The sequence below is a fragment of the Ambystoma mexicanum genome, chromosome 10, assembly GCF_040938575.1.
Source record: "Ambystoma mexicanum isolate Mex_15411 chromosome 10, UKY_AmexF1_1, whole genome shotgun sequence".
NCBI classification, from domain to species: Eukaryota; Metazoa; Chordata; class Amphibia; order Caudata; family Ambystomatidae; genus Ambystoma; species Ambystoma mexicanum.
The window spans coordinates 211,901,402-211,926,167 of NC_090932.1; positions in this window are offsets into that span (position 1 = coordinate 211,901,402).

Below are 24,766 nucleotides of genomic sequence, written 5' to 3' on the forward strand. Positions count from 1 at the left end.
GCCATTATAACAATCAACTTTTTAACTTCTTTGTCACTGCCTCCTGATTGCACCCATTTATTTTCTCTTTTTGTGTTCAAGGGACTTTATCTGTTTCTACATGCTCAAGCTGCCTGATCTCATGTCTGGGATGGCATGGTTTGATTTGATTTACATGGACAAACTGCTCTATTGCTGTTTCACCTTCATTTTTCAAAATTTTATAAACTACAGAAGAGACCTTATCTATAATTCGAAATGGCCCCTGCCAGGCTGCTAGAAATTTAGAATTTTTCTGTTTACTTTGTTTACTTTTTCCAAAATGAAACTTGTACACCTGATCCCCTACACTGTATTCCTTTACTGATGTCTTTTTATCATAATAAGATTTTGCACTGTCAGCAGCTCTTTCCAGATTTCTCTGCACAAAAGCAAATGCATGTTGCAAATGCCTCCTCAGTTCATCAATATATTCATGAACTGTGGATGCACTCACAAGGGTTTGCTCATGTGTTCTGTATAGTAGGTGTTGTGGTAACACCATTTTCCTACCTGTCAAGACCTCATGGGGGCTAACACCTGTTGCTTTGGCAGGAGTCGACCTGATTGCCATAAAAACCAACGGTAAACGTAAATCCCAGCTGGGACCTGCTTCTGCCACAAATTTCTTTAAAATATCCACAACAGACCTATTGCTTCTTTCAACTGTACCTGAAGACGCCGCCCGATATGCGATATGTAGTTTCCTTTTCACACCTAGTATTTGCCATACCTTACTCATTAGAGTACTTGTGAAATGACTTCCTCTGTCTGACTCAATTCTTTGTGGCAACCCAAACCTTGAGAACACATGGTTCACCAGCAATGTGGCTGCTGTTTGCGCACTACAATCTGGTGCAGGAATGCATTCAATCCACTTCGACATCAAACATACCACACTCAAAATATAACGGTGTCCCCTGCTCGACCTTTTTAAAGGACCTACATAGTCTATTTGCAAATCTGACCATGGGAGAGTTAGGCCTCTTTTCATCAATGGTGCTCTATGCATTGGTGAAGCAGGTTTAAATTGGGCGCATACTAGACATCCTCTAGTATATAATTCCACATCTTGGGACATATGTGGCCAGTAAGCATAATCTTTTAGTATTTCTAATGTTTTTTGTGAACCTCTATGGCCTGCGGTTATGGCATCATGTGCATGGTGTAGCATTAGTCCTCTGAATGAAAGGGGTACTACCCACTGTATTTGTCCTGTTATGGACTCTCTAATCATGAGTCGATCCTGTAATCTAATTCGTGTTTTGTTCTTTAATAGCACCCTCAACTCTTCTTTTCCCATACAATCATTTTCTGTTAAAGGATTTTGTTCGGGATCTATCAAATGATTATAATAGATTCCCAAAATTTGATCATTCTTTTGTGCCTCAATCAAATCTTGGTCTGGCGTGTCATGACTCCACTGCACCACCGGTTGATCTACCTCCTTTGGTGCTTTAGAACGTGTGACTGCATCAATTTGTATTTCACCCATTAAATAATCAATAGGTAGCAATTCTCCCATCACAGCCCCAATCTTAGCCAGGTGGTCTGCCTTATCATTTCTCTCCTTATCCTCTCCTGGTGTTTTTAAATGCCCACAAATTTTTCTCCAGTATATTGTTAACTTATTCTCTGACACCAATTTGTCTATGGCTTGTATCATTTTTCCATGCTTAAGTGGCTTTTTGTTATATGTAACCATGCCTCTTGCTTTCCAACCAGGCAAATACTCCACAAAGATATTCCGTGCATAGTCAGAATCAGTCACCAGGACAATTTCACTGAACTTTTTATCAACTGCAGTAGCAATTGCTTTATAAATGGCTGCCAATTCCGCCACCTGACTGCTCCTATCTCCAATCCTCATCCCTATACTGGGGACACCTTCACATTTCAACCAGACATTTCCTATTCCTGCCACTAACTGTTTATTACTGTCATTTTCAATGTGAAAAGCACAACCATCCACATATACAGTTGGCAAATCCTTGCATGTTTTTTCATCAAAAGCTTTGTGTGGTGATTGTTCAAATTCCTGCAAACTAGTTTCTACTTCCATTTCATTTGGTATTTGTTCAGCTGCACAGTCATGTAAGTCAGCTAACCCTTGAGCAATTGGGTTCTCTTTATTTTGTCCATATCTCACTTCTACGGGAAAACCTTGTAATGCCAGCGTCCATGAAGTGATTCTGGATTGCGCTAGATTACCTGATCTAATTCTTTTACTCTCTAAAAATTGCAAAGGTTGATGATTTGTTTCAATAATTACCTTTTCTCCCGGAACAATGGGGCGGAAATGTTGTAGCGCCCACACAGTGGTTAATAGGGCCTTTTCACATTCATTAAATTTCATTTCAACTTGGGAAAATGCCTTACTTGCATATGCAATGGTTTTGTGATTCAAATCATGTTTTTGTGATAACACTGCTGACATACAATGTTCAGAAAAACCTATTTCTATAAAGAAATCCCTGTCCTTTATGGGGTATGCTAAACATGGTGCCTTTACAAGACATTCCTTTAATGTAGCCACTGCATCAGACTGCCCTTTTTCCCATTTCCAGGGAGTATTCAGTTTAAGCAGTTTAGTCAATGGTTGAGTGATTTCTGCATAATTTTCAATGAACTTTCTGTTATAGCCTGTCATCCCTAATAAACTTTTTACTCCTTTCACATTTTTAGGATCTTTTAATCTTTGTATGGCCTCTATTTTCTTCTTTTGTGGATTTAGCCCATGTTCAGTCACTTCATGCCCTAGAAGGTTCACTTTTTTCTTGCACCATTGTGCTTTTTGCAAAGATACTTTGGCGCCTGCTTTCTGCAATTGGCCAAGTACATGTCTTATTTCATCAAAATGGCTTTTCAGGCTTTCATTTTTTATCAGGACATCGTCCACATAAACTATTGTTCCTCTTTCCGCTGCATCCGGCATGGCCTTTCTCAGAAATATGCCAAATTCACTCCCACTATTGATGTACCCGAACGGAGCTCTAAGCCAAGCATATTGAGTCCTGTCAAATGTAAAGGAAAATAAATGTTGTATCTCCTCTGCCAATGGCACGCACCAATATCCAGAGGTGAGATCTAATGTGGTAAATACATTTGAACCATGTACCTGAGCTAGGCCCTGATCAATGAATGGCAGTGGCCATCTAGATATTGGTACTCTTTTATTTAACTCTCTCAAGTCTGCACACAGCCGCCATTGACCATTTGGCTTTAACACACCTAAAATAGGTGTATTGGATGTGCTATGAATGGGCCTGATGATTCCCCGCGATTCCAAATTTTTAATAATCTCTGCCAATGATTCTAAACATGCCAGCGGTAGTCTATACTGGCGTACAAACACTGGGTTTCTGCTACACCCTTCTGGTAGTGTGGCCACATGTAAATCAGTTAAACCACAATCATAAGCATCTTTTGCAAATACATCCTTAAACTCCATAAATATCTCCCTCAGATTGTCCCTCTCTTCATTGCTTTCACATGCATCCGCTAAGGAGATCTGCTCTTCTACCATTTTGGAAAATTCTGGAAAATCTTCTGGTAAGGGAATCTCGGCGCTTTCCTCTAACTGTGTGGCTGTGTCTTTTTGTAATGCTGCCACTTTTAAATATTTTGGCATATCAGCTTCCACTTCAATGGGCTGATTTTCTGTTTCATTTTCATTTAAATTAAATATTATGCAATCCTCTTGATGGCAGCACACTGTCTCATTTGAATCATAAGGATACACAGAATGAATTTTAAATATTCCTTTGGGCTGAGAGTCCAGGTGTTCTGGCAAGTCGCCCTTGGCATCTACATATTTTTCAGGAATATTCCCAATCACCATGTTATTTAAATCTGCCGTATAATGTGATTTTTGTATGGCCATTCCTAATGGGGAGTTTTCCTCTAAATGAATATCCTGACAACCTTTATTATTTACCATGATTTTTACAGATCCTTCACCAATGTCTACCAATGGAATGTATTCATAATACAGGCCTTGCTGTTTTATGGATTCATTCAGGCATACAAATGCATCAGAGCCTTTCATCTGCTGTCCATTTTTGGATTTCAGTGTTATTGCAAACTGTTTTGTAAATGCAGGAATAATAGTATCTTTCCTCATTTGTAATTCGATTGCATAAGGAACCAGTTGTGCACAATGATAAGCCCTTCTTTTGTCTTCAAATTCAGGTGCCGGACCACCTAGGCGTGACCATATTTTTTGATTAAGGAAATCTAACACCATACACATTCTGTGCATGATGTCATTTCCCATGTAAAATTCATTTTGTGCTCCACTCACTATCCATACATTATGGTAAATTGTTTTCTGCCCAATGCTAATTTTAAGCATGCATCTGCCTGCAATTCGATTTTCAAAGTCTGGACTGTCCAACCCAGAAACATATTGGTTTTTAATCCTAAATCTCGGGATTTCTTCCCTTTCCATTATTTTTTGCAACAATTTCTCATTAATGAAACTCCTTTCATGTTCAAGCGCTAAAGTGGCTTTTATTGTTTTAAAATAGTCATTTATACCAACCTGAACCCATGGTTGCTCATCTTCCATGTGTATTTCTGCCAGAGTGGTAATGTGTTTTTCTGAATCTGTTTTAGGAGCAATATTCGGTTTGCATGTTTTCTCTTTTAAATAAAAACGTAATGTGTGCTCATCTATGGCAGTCTGCCAATTTTTCCTTGGGCCCAAGTATATTTGTACAGGTAGTTTTTCATTGTCGCTCTGCATTTTGTCTTGACACATTAATATAACAGTGACACTAGGTATGCAGCTATTCTGGAGATATACCTCGACAGCATCATTTGTTTTGGCAACGGTGTGACATTCATTTATATTGCTGTTTTGTGATTTTAGTTTCTTAGGCCTCAATGGTTTTTTGGTTAAGGACCACAGCACTCCATTCACCCCATCTATTAGAGGAGACAATCTTTTCAGACAATCTGTCCCCATCAGAAATGGAATTTCACAAATAGATGTGATCAATACCTCTTGTTTCATTCTGTGCTTTCCTATTTTTATGTCAACCTCAGTTACACCTATGATGGGTACCTCCTCCCCATTAAAGTTATGCACTGGGCCTTGATTTTCCTTCACTGTGATCTGACTCTGTGGGGGTCTCCCTTCATTGATACTCCTTACCAGCTCCTTGGACATAATTGTGGCCTGTGCGCCAGTGTCAATCATAGCAAAGGTGTGGCATTTTTCTTCTACAGTGATGGGTGCATAATATCTGTCCTCAACTTCCTCTAATACACATAAGAAATGTGAATTCTTACTGATTTCAGGGCTCACCTTTCTCAGGTCTTTTTCACTTTTGGCTAAACACATTGGTAAATGGAAAGACATTTTTCCCTCCTTTTTACCCATTTCTGCGCGAGAGATTTTATTCATTTCTCCATGATCAGAGGTTTTTTGGAGTGTGGCCACTGTTCGCCCATCCATCTGGGTAACATCAGAGACCCCATTACAATCCTCCAACTGAACATGTGTAACAACATCATTCAGCAATTTGTCATTTTTTAATTCTGTGCATTTGTAATCATTTAGTGTCATACCAGCCCTTTCATCCTCTTCAAAAATATGTGGCTCAAAGAATTCTTCAGGTGATTGACTTGTACCCTCCTTTTGAGTATTTCCTTTTTCTGTCTGTGTTGGGTCATTGTTTTGCTTGCCCAGGGAAGGAGCTATAGCATCCCCACTTACTCCCTGTTCACTGGTATTCCCCATGCATAAATCATTTTTCTTAAATCGGTCCCTTTGTTCTTTTGAAATTCCTAATGTTTCTTTTTCATTTGTGCAAATCTTTACTGTTTTATTTAGCTCTAGGTTAAATCGTACCTCTTTTTTAGAAGTGTTTGCACTTTCTGTCACAAGTTCATTTACTAGTACTTTCATTTTTAATCCATTAGGCATCTCAGAGTCGTTATGCAAAATAATATCAGAGCAATCTGTCATTTTGGCACTGCAGTTATCATGAGTACTTAGTCACTTTTCGGAAGCCCCCCGGTCATTGCTATGGCCATCAGCCCCCTCTTTGGAAGGTTGTTTTTGCGCTGTATAGAGCTTTCCTATTTGCTCAGCTAACATTTTCACTTGGGCCACAAGGCATTGGAACCTTTCCATCTCTCTAGGATCCTCTTTCTGTGGCCTAGGTCGATATTGGTTGTTTTTCCCCTGATTGGATCTATTCTGACACCTCTCAGGTGATTGATGTCGGTTGGGATGGTTTCTGAACTCTTGATTCATTTGTAGAGGGGAGCGGGTTGCACCCATCCTTTGATTATAGTCCCCTGGTGGGGAATCATTGTACTGGCGTGGATTGTAGTTCACGTTTTGCCTCATGTCCTGTCTCTCAGATTGTGGGTACTGGCCCCTATGTTGATTTCCATTATCAGTAAATCGATCCACATATCGGGGCCTATCCTGATTACCATATATCATGGTGCTGGGATCAAATCTGCTCTGTGTCCCCAATGACTGGTAGGGACCATCATTTCTTTGATCTTGATTTTGTCTCTGGTTATTGTTCATACCTGCCATCTCAGGCCGGTATCCTACCCGGGGTCTGTCCCCTAAATACCTAGGGCTGATGTAGCTCTCTCTATTACTAGGATCATGTGATTGGAACATTGGTCCAGGAAATGGCGATCTTTGTTGATTACCCCTTTGTTCAGGTGTCACATTATTTTTACCTTGGCTTTGAGCAGACTCAAGGGACATTTTGGCTGACCTGATTTCCATTACTGTGGCTGAGGGTTCTTTAGATTTAGGTCTAGTATCTTTCATTTTATCACTTTCTCTACCCTGATAATAGAGTACCTCATATAGTTTTGTGCTTTGATGTACAATCCATTCAAGGGACTTGTCACGGTCAAATTCACGGACCAATTGGGATATGATGTCTTTCTGTAGCCCATAGAAGTATGCAGTTTTAAACTCATTGGAATTTGAGTCAAAAGATACATCATAGCGAGAAAATGCTCTTTTTAAGTCTTGTAAAAATTGGCGAGGAGATGTATTAGGTCCAGCAGTAATTGTGTACGCGACTTTCTTTGCCTCCTGCAATGACTGAAAAGGAGAAAAATGACACCTAATTTCTTTTTCAAACTCCGACCATGTCATATTCTGCTGTTCATTTAATCCCCTTATGATGCTGGCCGTCGGGGCATCTAAAGTTAAATGAAAATATTGTCTGTACTGTTCCTTAGGTATCTGGAGTGCTTTAAAAATGTCATGCACCGCTTCTAAGTGATCCTCAATGCAGCATTCACCTCCCTTTTTAAATGGTTTGATCAGGGCTTTAATGGATTTCATTATTTTTATGGGGCTACTTGTTGCAATGCATGGAATTGCACTATTTTGTGATTCAATCCTGTTTTCAGGTGTATGAGATTGGTGGCTGCCCCCAATGGGAGTATCAAATCCCCCAAGGGCGCTGCAACCAAGTTCAGTCACCGGCCCAGTCACTGGAGCACTAGCTCTTTGGGCAGAGCTAGAATTCACCTCCACTCCATTGAATGTGGTACCCTGCCGCCTCTCCTGGGACCTGGGAATGCACATTTGCTGTTCTAAGTCCTTACACTTTTTAAGGAGTCTGTTGGCTTCATCTTGCAAATAGTTGTTTTCACCATTCATCTTATTAATCACCTCCTGCATGTCGCACATTTGCATTTGGCATTCATTGAACTCTTTATTTCTCTTGTCTCTTTCTTGAATCATTTTAATCATTTCTTGTTCTGCACTCTGGAGATCACCTTCTTTTTCACAATGTTCTTTTTGTAAAATCTGCATCTCTGAAACAACCTCATCTTTATCCTGCCTAATGTGATCCACTAAGGCTTTTAAGTGTGCCAATTCTTGCTCACTATCTTCAAATTGTTTCTTGCTTTTGGATAACTGAGTATCAAAGTCTCTGCATTTTAATTGCATGTCTTTTTGGCATACATCCAATTCTGCTCTCAACATTTCCTGATTTTTACTTGCCCCATCTAATTCAGTCTTTAACCTGTTAATTAGCTGAGTATCATTCTCTTGCATTCGCAGGGACTTGTTTAAAATAAACCATATTTTGCCGCATAGCCGTATTAAACAGTCTTTCTCTGCACTTTTATAGGCTGCACTCAATAATCTTGTAAGGCAGACCTGAATTATGTTGCCTTCTGCAAAAATATTGTCTAGTTTTTCTTTCTGCACCTCACCCTGAATGCGGTTACTCCATTCTAACGTGCTATTCGACGACCGATTCCCATGTGCAAACAACTTTGCCTCTAAATATTGCACTAGTTCTGAGAATGTGGTTTCCCTTTGTGACATTCTGAAATTCGTTTTTAGTGGCACACTGCTATTATAAAATGGGTTCCCTTTAATGTGCAAATGGCAGTGTGAGACACGCTTGCCACGCCCAGTAGGTACTCTATGATCACTTTCCCGGCCTGCAATGCACCATAAATATGTAGGGTATTTTGTGGAGATTTGGGGCCTGACGGTATTTTATTACTGCCGAAAAATAACTTAGCAATAATCACTCCTTGTATTCAGATTGGGTCATGTGCAACAATAATACAGTGGACATGCATTATTTCAGCACCCAGACATGCATATTTGGTATGCGTGGTTGGTATGCGTGGTTGGTGGTATTTTGGTGAGCATAATTCCCTTGTTTTATTTGTGGCCCCAATGTCCAGAATCCCTTATCTTTGCTTAGATTTTTCATGTAATCACTAGAGAGACCTCAGACCTACATTTCAGGAATACCACATTTTCAGTGTTAGTGTTAGTGTGCCACCATGGGCGATCTCACTGACTTATTTACGACAGAGAGCTATATGTGGTAATTTTGTGGTAATTTCCACTACCTTATATACGGTAGGGAACTATGTTCAGAGAGTCCCTCTTCCCGTTGGCTCATGTACCTCCAACGAGCTATGCTACAAACAATCACTCTCAACTGTCCATACTGAATATGATCATGCACACATCTGTCTTAAAATGACAATTGCATTGTTTAAAAATCTCCCCTCATCATCAGCACTGTATCAGTAAATATAAAATACACCACCTGTCTGCTTTCAAATATTTTTCTGTATTATAAAAGTTGCATTTAAACACGATCTCACTCTTTACAGAAATAAATAAAATAACACAGTAACAGCATTGTCTGTGATACACTGAAAAAAGAGTGGCGGAGAACAGAACCCAATTTGCAACATTAACATGTGATTAAGGCACCGGAATCTCCTTTCCTACTCTGACTGAATATTCTCGTACACACTCAGCTCCCACACTTATGTAATTACCTTATCTGTTCAGCCGAGTTTTCTTCAGCTGTTCTCTTTCTGAATGTGGCTCCCTTGAAGATTAACCCCAGTGAAAAGGAGCGCCTTTCCTTCTCAAACCGGGGTCATTGCCTGGAATTCTCAGCTTTTGCAGATAGGAATGCTCCAGCCAGGAAAAAGGTCCTTCTCCCAGCTCTGCCAAATCTTGACTCTCCTTCTCTCTCCTCAAACTCCCCCCAGCAAAACTCTGATCACTCCCTCTAGCATGATACTTGCTATGACGCTGCTCCAATCAGAATCAATCATGCCATCTCCTCCCTCTCTACACAATGGCTCATTTTTATAGTAATACTTTGTAACCAACTGATTTCCTGTTCTTTCGAGCCCTTTTGCTTCCTGTAGTTATGTGGACAGGGCAGCAGAGAAAACGAAAAAAAAAAATGGATGTGCGTTTAAAAGTTCACTTTCAGAGTAGGCCTATTTCTGCAGTGGAGACACATTTTTATTAGTGGATTATGTTAACTTCAGTTTCATTAGTCAGGTTAGTTATGAGTAATGTTAGTTATTAATTTTCAAATGTGTCTCTCGCACCATAGGCATTTCAGGTGAAAAAATAGTGTGCATTTTTGAATGTGCACGTGTGCTTTTAACTGTAAAAATAGATTTGCATCTTATATGTTAAAATCGTTTTTGACTGAATAGCCTGTCTTTCCTTGTTAATCTGGTAACACATATAGCAATGCACCATAGGCATTTGGTGCTGCATCAAAAAAAAAATTGCTACCTGTGCAGTAGTGCTGTACTCTGTGCTGGTTGCTACCTGTGCAGTAGTGCTGTACTCTGTGCTGTAACACGCCAAATATCCTTACAATGCACACAAGTGTAAATCTATCTGCCTTATTTTCATGAGTTCACATTGACACATCAAAAAAGCGTTTATTTTAGGTACAATGAAGCATTTGCCTCACATTATATGTGAAGCCTGCCTTTTTTCAAACATTGAAACACAAACAGTTAATCTTTTCACGCACTGCCTTTTGTTGTTAGCCTTTTTTTATTTTTTAATGGAATCTTTATTAGCATTTCAGTGAACAACCGTATATACTTACAAATAGGGATGAAGGGTTCTTGCTCAATCAATACACAAACAACATTCCAACAGTTACAAGGTTTCAGTACCAACTTGGAGTTCCCAACTATCAATTGTAGCTGAGTGATTCCATGTGTTCACCCTCCCCCACACCCATTTTACCACCCTCCACCTGCTCCCCTTTAATAATGATATAGTGTGTATCGGGGTTTTCTGCAGATGACTATTATTGTGTTTGTGGAGTGCTCCATCAGGGAACATCTCATGCATGCAACAATTTCATTTCCCTCGTAGACAGATGACCTCATTACGACCCTGGCGCTAAGTGTTTAGCGGCGCCGTAAAAGGCTGCAGCGCTGTTAAACACTTAGCGCCTTACTACGAGGTCCCTTTGCGGGACCCGACCTTAACGGCTGGCCTATACCAGTCGTTAAAGTAGGAACCCGCAAAGGGACCTTGGTGCTAAGTACGGTATTGCAATTTGCGGTACCATACTTAGCGCCTTCCCCATTCCCATAGAGCCCTATGGGGCAAAAATGGGAATGGGGAAGGGCAATTGAGGAAGGGGGAATTACCACTCTGCCAACCTTGGAATGGGGTGGTAATTCCCCATTGAACCATGGCGGACCCGTTACAACACCGGCACCAACCATGGTGCTAATAGCGCCATGGTTTAGCGCCGGTGTTGTAATGAGGGCCAGAGTGTCTTGACCTACTAATCTTATATTGTTCCTGTGGTTGTGTCCCACTCTACTGATGATGCGCGTCAAACCTATGACTACAGCATTCAGTAGTAAGTTAAGAAAGGGAGCCATTCTGAGTCTAGGTGGCTCTGAGTTCGATAGTATGGTTGTTATGCTCTCCATCTCATAGATTTCATGGGACTTTTTGGCCCAATTTCTCCACCTTCGGAGATGGCATCTCTTCCAATGGACCCTAAGGCATACCCTCGCTGCTACAAATAGGTGTCTTGTCATGGAAGATAGTCCAGCATCACCTGATTCTTCGAAGCTAAATAATATCAAGAGCGGGTTTAGCAGTCTCTCTATTTCATTGATGTCCTTGGCCCATGCCAGAACTTCATTCCAGAACAGCTGGGAAAGTGAACATTCCCACGTGAAGTGCCAATAAGTACTCATGTTCGACAAACCCTCCAACATAGTGGATTCACTCCAGGGTACATTTTAGATTACCCATGAGGGGTCAATTGCCATCTAAATAAAAGTCAGCAGTTATGCATTTTATATTGCACAGTAATAGTGGAAGACCAGTCTGCTTTAAATATGGGATGCCAAGTGTCCTCTGCTTCTTGTATGCCCAGGTCCCTGTTCCTTTGCAATCTTGAGTGGGGAACACTGATATGTCCTTGCATTAACAATGCTTGATATATTATGGAGATGAGGCCTCGAGAGCTTATATGTGTGTTCAAGACCTGTTCAAATGTTGTTAATGGCCAATTGAAATACCCCTCCTACACTTGATTTGTTAGGACACCTTTTATTTCTAAGAACAGAAATGGGGGCCTGCTCTTATCTGCAGTGCCTCGGCCAATTCTCTTTTGCTTAGAAAATGTCCCCCTCTACATGCCTGACCAGATCTCGTTAGTCCCGCCATATAGTATGGTTGGTATCTGAGGGGCTCACACAATTGATCCCTGATAGGAAGAGCCCGTAGACAACTAAGGGGAGATGGCCATGTGGTCATTCCTTCCATGTCCTTCTATTTCCTCCATAGTTGCCTTAATGTGGCTAGAATTGGGTGCATCTGTATTCTAACAGGTAGATGTCTATAAGGCACCCATATTCATTTGCCTAGCATGACCGGGGACAATAAACCATATTCTAGACCAATCTATTGTGTGTCTTTATTCTCCCTCAAGTGTTCTAACACAATCCGGAGCTGTGATGCTCTGTAATATTCTTTTAGATTTGGGAATCTCACCCCACCATTTTCTTTAGGCAACATCAGTCTAGTGTAAGCTGTCTGTGGTCTTTTCCCTCTCCAGAGGAATGTCATCAGCATCATTTTTGCTTCGTTGAAGAAGGATGCAAGTATCTCAATCAGAATGGCTTAAAATAAAAACAGCATTATTGGCCATATGTTAATTTTCACTTTGGTAAAACAACCTGCCCATGACAATGTAATGCCAGACCATCTATAGAATCTTTTCTTTATCTGGTTAGTGAGACCCATTTCAAATCTGTGATCTTTCAAGTAACAACAGTACCTACATATTTGAGGCTCTCAGTCTGTACTCGCAGTCCATAGTCTAGTAGGAGCTGACCTACCTCTAGTGTACATTTCCTCAGGGGCAGGGCTACTCATTTATTAAAGTTTATTTAGAAACCTGATAACACCAGGGTCGGACTGGCCCTTTCGGTCTTTCGGCCCGTGGCCGAACGACTTTGGGGTCCCCTGGGGCCGGTTTTCCGGCAGCCACCTCTGGGCCGTTTTTTTTTTGTAAAAAAAAAAAAAAAAAAAATTCAATTTTTTTTTTTTTTTTATTGGCAGGCCCCCGGGCCCGGCCTCAGTGTTTTTTCGGCACCGGCACTCCCCTCTGCAGCTGCCCTTAATCACGGCTTGCTGCGGAGATAGAGAATGCACTCATCAAAGAAAGTTAACAATTAAGTGTTAACTTTCTGTGATGAATGAGGCTCTGCTGTCAGTGCTCCAGCCACCTGCCGGGCCCGGCAGGCCGGCGTGGCGCCAGTCAGGAGGCAGCCTGAGCCCAGCTCAGGCAGAGCGCTCTCTCTCTCCAAAACAAATTGTTGTGGGTGTGGGTGGGGGTGGGCCGCGTGAACTGCGAGTGCCGCCTTGCTCCCAGTGGCTCTTTTTTTTACAGTGCAGGATGGGTCTTTGATGGCAGGCACCAAAGCCTGCAAGGGTCAAGAAAAGCAAAGCGCCCAAAATCAAAGAGGAGGCCGGTGTCCTCGGGTTGACGAGTGAAAACTTTGCGAGGGCCCTGAAAGAAAACAAGTACCTGCTGCTTGTGAAGTTCTGTGAGTACCACCACTGCCTACTGCTTAGCGTGTTTTGTTTCGAGTTCACAAGGACAGAGGCTGTACTGAGATACTCCTACAGTGATACGTGAATAGAAAAATCTTCCTGTGCCGTTTTGTAAATGTTAAATTAATATCCTTCAAATGATCACAATACATGTTTCAGATGGCCTAATGTTATCTTGCATTTATTATGAAATCCTAAAGTTGGGAATGCAGACACGGTATTGAACGTATTACAGGGCACGTTTCCTATTGAAATTGTAGTTTTACAATGTTTGGTTCATCTGAAATACAAATGCGTGGATTCTGAAAGTGTATAACATTAATACGCAGTTTGTCGATCGTGAGTAAGAGAAGCCTTTTTCTGCAGTGTCTCCGGTTTCACATGACCTTGCCTTGACGTTAGACAGTAACACCGGGCGACGTATGGTCTCATTTGAGCAATGGCGCTATCTCGCACCTGGCTCTGTTTGCAGGCTATGCTGGAAAGCATTTACCATTTAGCGTCGGCAAGCGGCCACCAGCTCCAAAGTGTTTTCTCGTGGCAACACGTACGTGTAAAGTAAACATAGGTGATAAGCACATGTCTGGGCTGCTATGCAATTATTAACTGCAGAGCACAATTCTAGGTCACAATCAATTGACCTGCCATCAGCGTGCTTATAACTTTAGAGTGCACTTTCACCCGTGCATCAGTGAACGTTAAAGGCACTGATAGGCCTGTTTCCTTTTTACGGCTTAAGACTAGCAGCCCGCTCCTGCTTAACAGAACAGTTTATCTCAGACTGACTGGAAAAAAATAGTTTTGCATGCAGCCTGACAGATCGTGTTATAATCCTTTCACCAGCCCGCCCAAAAGCTTCCTGCCACCTGGAAAAGGAACACTTCCCTTTGAAGTTCGTAAAATAAGCCCAGAATCCAAAGGACAACTTTATTTTTCCCACAGCGTTTGTACAGATGAGCCTTTCTCCGCTTGTTGCACTCTTTAAATTCTTAACTGTCTGACAATGTTTGCGAGCAACGGGTTTGTGTGCATCTTAACTGGTATGTGTTTTTAAAATTTAACTTTTTGTGCAACTTTCATGCAGAGTCCGAGGCGTCAGATTAAATATTCTGAAACATGCTCTGAGAGCATGTTTCAGAATATTTAATGTGATGCCTCGGAAAAATGCTTCGATGAATACAGATACATGGAATCATTGGCAATCACTAATTACTGCTAATAACTAACACTTTCTTTGGTCATCATTTACTGTGGTGCGTGTCTTTTGTGAACTTTTCTCAAAACATATTGTGTAGTAAAGCCGAGAGTACATACACACTGGTCACTTCACCTGCCCATGGTAAAACATGACTTTTTTTCTGTGGGGAGGGGTTGCAACTGGGGGAAAAGATGAGAGAAAAAGTGTCAGTACTGAAAAGTCAGTTGAGCTGGGAGCAGCCTCGGACTGGCCTGTAGGACAATAGGCCCAGGGCCAACCAAAAACACAAAATGCTGGTGTGGGACCTTTTTTTGGCCAAAGTGGGACCCTTATTGGCCCATGTGGGCCAGTTTGATGAGTTAATTCACACTGCGACTAGTAGTTTTGACCAGTGTTGCTGAATAAATATTCTTTAAAATATACAATTTGCATGTCACTTTATCAAAAAAGCTCCCCCCGGGTACTATTCAAACAGTATCACAAAAGGAATGAAAAGCCATTTGCAAGTGCGGGCCACTTTTTCTTTGGTGCCTGAGACAATTGCATGGCCCAGTCTGACCCCGGTTGATAGCTAGCCTTTGTTGCTGACTGTGGGCAGTTCGGAAGCACCCCACAGTGTCTTTGTCGAGGGCATAGGGGCATTGGTATCCCGAAAGGGGCCAGGGATAGGCGGTGATGTGTAAGTTGGCTGTAGAGGCGCTGTCTGGAGGGAGGGGTCTGATGTTACTCTGTGAGATGCAGTAGTTGTTCTTCGAAGAGTGTGATTGGACGTGAATTGTTGGGGCACACAATTAAAATAGGGTGCCAAGAGCAAAAACCACTGGCACATCCATTACACCAGGGCAACAAATTCATACAAGCCCACAGAACTGTATGCAAAGTAATGTTATTTTATGAGTTGTGTTGTAATGTAACAGACACATGAAGCCTCCATACGTAGCATTTTCTGACCTCTCCCTAAACCTCATTCCGGTTTCCCTACCCACCTCCCCATCTATCCAACCATCGTCACCCCCACCCTCCTTCCCTGCTGGGGTTGCGGAGCCCTGTATAAGCATTGACTTGCAGCAGGTCCCAAAACCGCAGTGGGGGTGGTTGGTTCATGCCACTCCTGTGCCTCGGAGCTGTGGACCTCAATATGTAGCATTTTCTGTAAAAGTCATGAATTGACGTGATTCACGGATGATGGTTTGAGGGCAACTTTTTTTGAGGCGAGGGGTGGGCCACTTTTTCAAAGGGTGGGCCACTTTTTTGAGGCGAGGGGTGGGCCACTTTTTTTTTGTTGTCCGGGCCTATTTCTTGTCCCAGTCCGACCCTGGATAACACTCCATACTTTTCTACCATCCCAATACATTTGGGCAGAGAGGTCCTGAGGTTCGATATCTGTGCAAAGATGTCAACCGGAAAGACGGCAAATTTGTATTCCTTCCCATATCTCTCTAAGCCCTCTACCTGTCTCTTCCTAAGTATTGCTTCTGCTAATGATTTTAATGTCAACACTAATGTTGAGAGGCAGATGAATACATCATCCATAGCTCCTGCCCCGCCCCATCTCAATACCACACAGGCGAGAAACGCTACTCACCAAGACAACCATATTACCCTTATGCCAGGCAGGTACAGCAGGAGATGGTGAAGAAGGCAAAAGTAACCAAACAAGCCTTGTGAGAATCCATGTGCATGCATTGGACACAAAGCAAATGTGCACTCAACATGAGGAATGCACACTCTAGGTAGCATATGCATTATTACATGAAGACTATTAAGATATCATCCATAAGACATGAAAAATACTAACATAAACAATGTATAAGCTGAATGCAATATGAACGACGCATGAATATAGCTCACTAACATAGAAACATAACAGTAATGGGCAGCCATCTTTTCCAAAATGGAAGCCATAACATGCTTCTAGGTAAACAAAAGGCCCCAAAGCTTCACAAGAATTCAAAATGTTGAGATCATAGAAATACAGATCCACCCAGAGCTCTGGGAGGACCTGGCAACCACAGCCAAGGTTACTGTGAATTAAGGGAGGATCAGAATGTTGCAGTGAAAGCACGAGATAGAAATTCTCAGGATTCAAGAAGGATACTCCCAGATTAATTAAAGTTTTATAAGAGTACAACTAGCCTTTATAAGCCATGTGCAGAACAACTATAAGCAAATGACTCCATGAAGAATAAATCATGACTGTCACCAGTGGCAAGAGCAAATATAACACTCACATTAATATTAGCTCAATTCCAAATACATGAAGGGTGAAATCATTCCAAACACTGTGTCATCACATGTGACCCATAATTGAAGAACACTGTCTATTAATTAGCAACAAATACAGATAGGACACATGCCTTACTCCTTGCATGCATCCTCAGACACGAGATGCCGCACACTGCCAAATACAAAGAGATCACCGTGGCTCATGGCCTAGACCTGAGTGGTGGTACCTTCTTTAATTAAAAGGAAAGTAGTCCGTGGACCACTCTCCCCCCTACTCCTGTCTTGCTCAATTGTTGACTACCTGTCAGTTGTCCAAGGTTGGTTATTCAGAAGCCAAACAATTAAAATCTCCAATGTTACACCACCAATCAAGTACGTGCCATCCAAATACATATTGTAGAAATGATGTCCTTTTATTGTTATCAATTTAGAGGTGGTTGCTGGAGGAGCCATCAGACAGCGGGACCCACTTCAAAATCTAACCTGTACAGAATATATATGAAATCACCACTATTTACCCGATCCCTTTACCCCATAGGTTTTGGTAAATAAGATTTCAGTACAATGTCAGTTATGAGACATTTTGAATATATAAACCATTGTTTTTGATAAGCATGTCGAGAAGAGTTCTATGCTTGCATACAGTCCCTGCTATATTTTGATAAAAATGAAGCCCGGTTTTGCTTTGCACTTTGTCCATTTCCATTATTGAGTCCGGGTTGAACTGGCCCCAGAACCTCTGCGTAATTTGTGAATTTATGTATTTATTTATTTATTAATTTGTTACACACCCAGACCCTGGGGTATCACGGTGTGGTTACAGACAGCTTTGGCATTGGTCATACATTTGTACAGCGTGCAGAAATTATTAACACCACAGGAGATCATACAATACATTCATGAAGATTATTTCCAATTTTGATAGGTGGACGTTATGCTAATATTGGTTAAAAGAACTGTTATCCTAATATTGTTAAATACCCAGGTTTTCAGCAGTTTCTTAAACCCAGGGAGAGAAGCCTCTTTTTTGATATTGATGGGGAGGGAGTTCCAGTGTTTAGGTGCTCGGACATGGAAACAGCTGCCCCCAGCTCTGTTTTTTTTGTAATGGGGAGACACCAGAAGTTGATAATCATTGGATCTCAATGTTCTGCTGGGTTCTTTTTTTCTGTAAGGCGTTGTTGCGGTAGCTTGGGGATTTTTTAGCCAGACATTGGTGCATCATGCAGAGTGTTTCACAGATAATTCTAGCTTTGATGGGTAACCAGTGGGCATCCTTCCTTATCTTAGAGATGTGATCAAACTTTTGTATCCCTAATGCTGCCCTTAAAGCTTTATTTTGAATCAATTGCAATTTACTGAGGTTGGTGTTGGATGTCCTTAGCAGTAATTAATTGCAGTAGTCCAATTTGGGTAGTACCAAGGCCCTGGCCAGTCCATCTTAACACAAAGATCAAAGGGGATAAGGGGCAGCACTGCCTCGTTCCACAGCTAGGTTTAAACTTCCCAAATGATATACCATTTACTACCACTTTAGCCATTGGGGTACCATATAGATTCATAACTTCCGTGAACCATCTTGATACCAGATCCACGCTCTGCAGGACAGCTTCCAGAAAGGGCCACTCCACCTGATCAAATGGCTTTTCTGTGTCTAAAGACACCAAAAGCGGATCCTGATCTCCATCACCAAATCCTGATACGAGGTTTAACTTCTTGCAAATATTGTCTGCCCCCTGCCTACCTCTAACGCAACTGACTTGTCTGGTATGTATCAGTTTGGGTAGTACACTACTTAATCAATCCGCCAGTAGAATTGTGTATATCTTTGTGGCAACATTCAGTAAAGTTACAAGTCTTTCAAGTCTTGAAAGTACATTTTCAAAATCAACGTGCCATTTTTTGCCTTCTGCTAAATTGCATTCTGATGTTTCTAGTCTTCCATTCAAGGTTGGGGAAATAATGCAACGATTGTGATCTTTTTGCCTAGCATATTTCTTTACGAATTTGTATATCTTTGTGAGTACTTTACTATGTTTTGTGTACTTTTCAAGTTATCTTTTTAAAACAGAGTATTGTTGAAAGCCAAATGTGGCAGTGAGAGTGGAAAGGGTGAGAGGGCAAGTAACTCCTGAATATTTGCCAGGGAGAGGTAACACTCCTGGAGACTGGAGGGGTTATTTTCTCTGGTTCTGGCCTTGTGCTGGTTTTCATGGCACACATCGAGGGTGCCTGTGGGTGGACAGGGGGACACAACTCCTGTTGCTTGTTTTTAAGGCCAGCATTAAAAAAAGTCTGCTTGCTCAAGTGTTCAGCTACAATTTCACACCAGGTTGCCAGGTTTCCAGTGCATACTCCTACCCACAAGTCCTCATAAAAGTGAACACATCTCATGTTCGGATCTTGTTTTCCTTGGAATATTTGATTATAAAATGTTGGGTTTAAAAGGGTTCCATGTCATCTCATTGCCTGCAATTTCATCCCCTGTCATTTTAACATGTACATTCCATCAAAATAATCATTGTTGTTTTTGGGGGGGGTTGGGTTCCAGCCCCATGCCCCCCTCCCACACTTATTTTTGACTATTGCCTACCCGGGCCAAACCCTTATCTGCCCTTTCCCACCACCCCCCTAAAAGATTTGATGAGCATATTCATTGTAATATGCACGTTAATATGCCAGGGGATTAAAAAAAATGCAGGTGATGGAAGGATGTTGTACCTTTAAAAGGTGGCCTTATACTTTGCCAGCATAATTTTGGGAAATTCTCCTCTCTCTGATTATTTTTTCTAGGTTGATTAATTCTTTTGAAAGGCAAATGCTAATTTGTCATTTGCACTTTCATCTAAGGGGAAAGAGGCTAATTGAACTGAATTTGTATATTTCACTTTACGATGTGTTCACTTACTGTGCATTTATCAATGGGTGGCAGCTTTTAATTTTTGCTACAGTGGGCAGAGATTCCCACACTGAATGACGTGAGGGTGCTTTACCCATCTCCAAGTAAAAACAACACATTTTAAAGCATATTTTGCAGAAGGAACAGGAAACAATCCATGTGCAGGTCCAAATATAATCTCAGCAAAAATCAAAAAACATGCTGAGCTGTCTTTGCAGCATTCTGTTATAATATCCCCTGCACCCAAAAACAGATTTTGCTTGTGCACCCCCTCCAATCAAGGGTCAGGTGATCCATTGATGAGGCTGCCTTCCAAGTGAGCAGCATTTGCTAATTTTGCAATATGGATGGTAGCACATCACCAAGCTGGTACCCACCAGGAGAGGATACAGAAACAGTGCCAAAAAAAGTTATTTAGATCAGCATGGAAAGGAAAAGGGGCACAACTACACCCTCTGCCCTGATGTACTCAGCGCCTATGCATATATTATTGAGCCTTCCCCAACTTGTTTTTTTAGGACTGGAGCCCTGTTCATTGTGTTAACATTTGAAGACCTGAATACTTGCTTACTTCCTGCCTCAAGACCTAGGTAAATAGGCTCTATCGCACTATGAGGTAATCCTGCAGTAGACAAAACTTGTCCTGTCTACCCCAGGGTCAATCCCTGCCTCGACATCCTATAACTTGCTTGGAGTTTTTTTTCTTTTGACAACCAACATAATCCTTATCTGTAGCATCCGAAATAAAAGCATATTGCTAGCTTGGACACTATGGCAAAAAATGTACACAATAAAAATAAAAAAAAATTGGAATATGCCTGCAGAGACAGCAGTTAACTACAGTCAGTAAACTACAAACACAATATTTTGCAATGCCTTCCACAGTCAGATGATGTTTTCAAACAAACGTTTCAAAAATACCTTTTACAAACAACATTTCTACCAATTACATCTGGAAAGTTATGTGTTCAAGTTCCTGAATTGCAGATTGGTCTCAAATCCTGCTTCTCAACTTAAACAAAGTGTGCGCTCCCGGGCAAATCCTTTTATCTCACTATAGCTGATCTGCTAAAATTGAAAGTCTATTTAAGGTATTCAACTCACACTGTCTGCTACTTCAAAAAAGGCCTCACTCCTGATATGTCCACCTAGGTAAATGTTAACAGTGACATGTCTTCTATTGCACTTCACATTCTGTTTCTCTTCTGCCTTACTCATGGATACATGTCTTGAATTTTACTTCCTATGATACCATTGCCTAGTGAAGTCGGATCCCATAATATATTTCATATAATATTACTGTTGTCACAATTTATGGAAATACATGGGGGCACCACACAAAGGTTGCTTGCCAGGGCCCCAAAATGCCTAGGGTGGTTGTCGCCAAATATATCCACCCTCTACACGGTCCCTCTCTTAAGTGATTTCATTTCAGAATCAATTCTCCCCCAGAGACTTTATTGTGGGTCAAGGCCTGTCCCAAATGCAGGATCTATTATAATATATATATATATATATATATATATATATATATATATATATATATATATATATATATATATATATATGTTGTGCTTTGTGTTAGATTGTGGTATGCTTTGCTGGGTTATGTCCTGAGTTGTGTGTTCTTGGGCTTATTTATGTATTTATTTATTTAGCATTACATATGTTGTGTTATGTTGTTTTCTGCACCGTCTCACCTCATGGCACCGCACACCTGCCATTGATTCCTGCCAAGAGGGTCCAATACATGAATGGGCCTGAGCTGAGCATCCAGCCCCTCCCTCGAGCGGACCCGCACGCTGCTGCCGGTAAGCATCCTTGGGCCGCCACCCTCCGGCAGCCTGGCGGAGGTAGCTCCCGGCAGCACCTGAACAGTCACGGTCCGTTGCCGGCATGTATGTTAGCGTTCTGATTCTTGTTTCCATCGCGTGAACATGTGCTGACAACGGCGGACGCTTCTCCTGGGGAGATAATGAGTATGTTACGAAGGGAGACATCGCATCTGATGCCTCTGGAAGAGCGACATCAATATTAATAAAAGGAACTGGCGGAAATTGCTGATTTCGGAGAGGTTCGTTTATTGTTTGTCTGGTACAACTCGGAGAGATGCAAACAGCCAATCACCGGCGATCGCCAGCGGGCTCCAACGCGTGTTATTAAACAAACCTGTTCCGTACTCTTTTCTGCGCTACAACAGACTTGATTATCAAGCTGCCTATCTGTGAGCAATGATGGGCAAAGGCAGACCTCTGCAGCAGACCTCTGCGGCGTCTGCTTATCCTGGGGATAGTTCTGCAGTTTGCAACCTGAACATGTGAGGCCTGTACAGTCTCGGGATAGTTCTGCTCTCCTCAGGGGTCAAGTCCTGAAAATTAAAGTGGACAGACTCATCAACAAACGCAATGCAGAAATGAGCATATTAAGGTGAAATATGCACATTTCATTAAATTGGCTTTGCATAACCAACCACATTGCACAGAACGAATGGTATTTTCCTCTCATAAAATCAACACACACACAAAACCAAGAGAGGATATTTTCTTCTAATAGTGTTGAAAACTGTAAAAGGTGTCCATGTTTTACTCCAAGAACCAACACACATGTTTTCCCTGGGTCTTGCAGTACTGAAATGAGAAATGTCCCCTTTAGTTCATTGTTATTTTTCCTCAGGTTATCAAGTGCAGTGGTGAAGTGTCTGCCCTACAAACCTGACGACTGCAGTTTGATCCCTAAGGTCTGTTTTAATTCATAAATTCTAAGAGGATATTCAATGTTTCTCATTTTAGCTAGGAGGGACTGAGTCCACCCTCTGAATAAAGTGGGTGGACTCAGTCTCCCTGTGTGTACCCTCGACTTGAGCCCTGGCTGTCTTGAGCCTGAGCCTGGAACATCTGTGCAAACGGGCGTTAGCTCTGCTGTCTGTACCCGAGCCTGTAAGATTTATGAAACATATGGCTAGCCCTGCTGTCTGCAGCCTGAGCCTGTAAGCTATGTGAATCATATGGCTAGCTCTGCTGTCTGTACCCTGAACCTGTAAGATCTGTGAAACATATGGCTAGCCCTGCTGTCTACACCAGTCTTCAAGATTTGTGAAACCTATGGCTTGCTCTGCTGTCTGCAGCCTGAGCCTGTAAGATCTGTGAAACCTTTGGCTAGCCCTGCTGTCTGCAGCCTGAGCCTGTAAGATATGGGAATCCTATGGCTAGCTCTGCTGTCTGTACCCTGAACCTGTAAGATCTGTGAATCATATGGCTAGCCCTGCTGTCTACAGCCAGCGTCTGCAAGATTCGTGAAACCCATGGCTTGCTCTGCTGTCTGCAGCCTGAGCCTGTAAGAACTGTGAATCCTATGGCTTGTTCTGCTGTCTGCAGCCTGAGACTAGAAGCTTTTTGTAACCAGGGGATAGTTCTGCTGTCGTCCACCTGATCCTGTAGGAACTGTGTAGCCTGGGGATAGTTCTGCTGTCTTTAGATTGAGCCTGCAATATCTGTACAAAGTGAAGATAGTTCTGCTGTCTGAGCCTATAAGGTATGTATATCATAGGAATACCTCTGACACGTGAGCTTGTAAGATCTATGCAACCCGACGTAGCTCTGCAGCCTGAGCCAGTAAGATCTGCATGAGCAGTAGATAGCTCTGCTGTCTGCAGCCGGAGCCTGCACGATCTGCGTAACCCACGGATAGCTCTGCTGTCTACAGCCAGAGCCTGCACGATCTGCGTAACCCACGTATAGCTCTGCTGTCTACAGCCAGAGCCTGCACAATCTGCGTAACCCACATATTGCTCTGCTGTCTACAGCCAGAGCCTGCTCGATATGTGTAACCCACGGATAGCTTGGCTGTCTACAGCCAGAGCCTGTACTATCTGTCTAACCCACGGATAGCTCGGCTGTCTGCAGCCAGAGCCTGCACGATCTGTGTAACCCACGGATAGCTCGGCTGTCTGCAGCCAGAGCCTGCACGATCTGTGTAACCCACGGATAGCTCTGCTGTCTGCAGCCAGAGCCTGCACGATCTGTGTAACCCACGGATAGCTCTGCTGTCTGCAGCCAGAGCCTGCACGATCTGTGTAACCCACGGATAGCTCTGATGTCTGCAGCCAGAGCCTTCACGATCTGTGCAACCGACGGATAGCTCTGCTGTCTGCAGCCAGAGCCTGCACGATCTGTGCAACCCACGGATAGCTCTGCTGTCTGCAGCCAGAGCCTGCACGATCTGTGTAACCCAGGATAGCTCTGCTGTCTACTGCCAGAGCCTGCACGATCTGTGTAACCCACGGATAGCTCTGATGTCTGCAGCCAGAGCCCGCAGGATCTGTGTAACCCACGGACAGCTCTGCTGTCTGCAGCCAGAGCCCGCGCGATCTGTGTAACCCACGGACAGCTCTGCTGTCTGCAGCCAGAGCCCGCACGATCTGTGTAACGCACGGATAGCTCTGTTGTCTGCAGCCTGAGCCTGTACGATCTGTGTTGCCTGTGCCTTCCATACTTGAGCATGACAATGCCCTGTAACTCGGACTTCCAGCACATGACGTGCAGCTGAAGCTGATTCAAAATGCAGTGACAAGAATGAGAAAAGGTTAAGAGGAAAGGGATCACAGCCCCCTGTTCCTGTTAGCTCCATGGACTCCCTGTAACTCAACAAACTGCGGCAGTTAAAGGTGTTATGTTTAGTAAAAACAAACAAAAGCCAGTATGGCATAAGTCCCCTCTTCCGAAGGTCAAAACGTCAAATGGGTACCCTAACTTTTGACCTCAGATCTCAGTATCTCCATCAGCCAATGGCGGATAGCAACACGAGGGAAGTGTGTGTTTCTGGAAAGAGGACATCCTGCACTTCACAAGTTCAAATCCAGAATCTGGGCCATTTTAGCGTTTCATCTTTCCATGGTGGATTAAAAAAAAAAAAAAAAAAAAACACCATTTAAATTGGGGGAACGATAGCAACTGTTAATTCAGTGCGTAGAAGGGGGAGGAGTCTGGCATGAAGCACAATCATGTATTTGCAATGTACCGCGTTTGTATTTGACTTG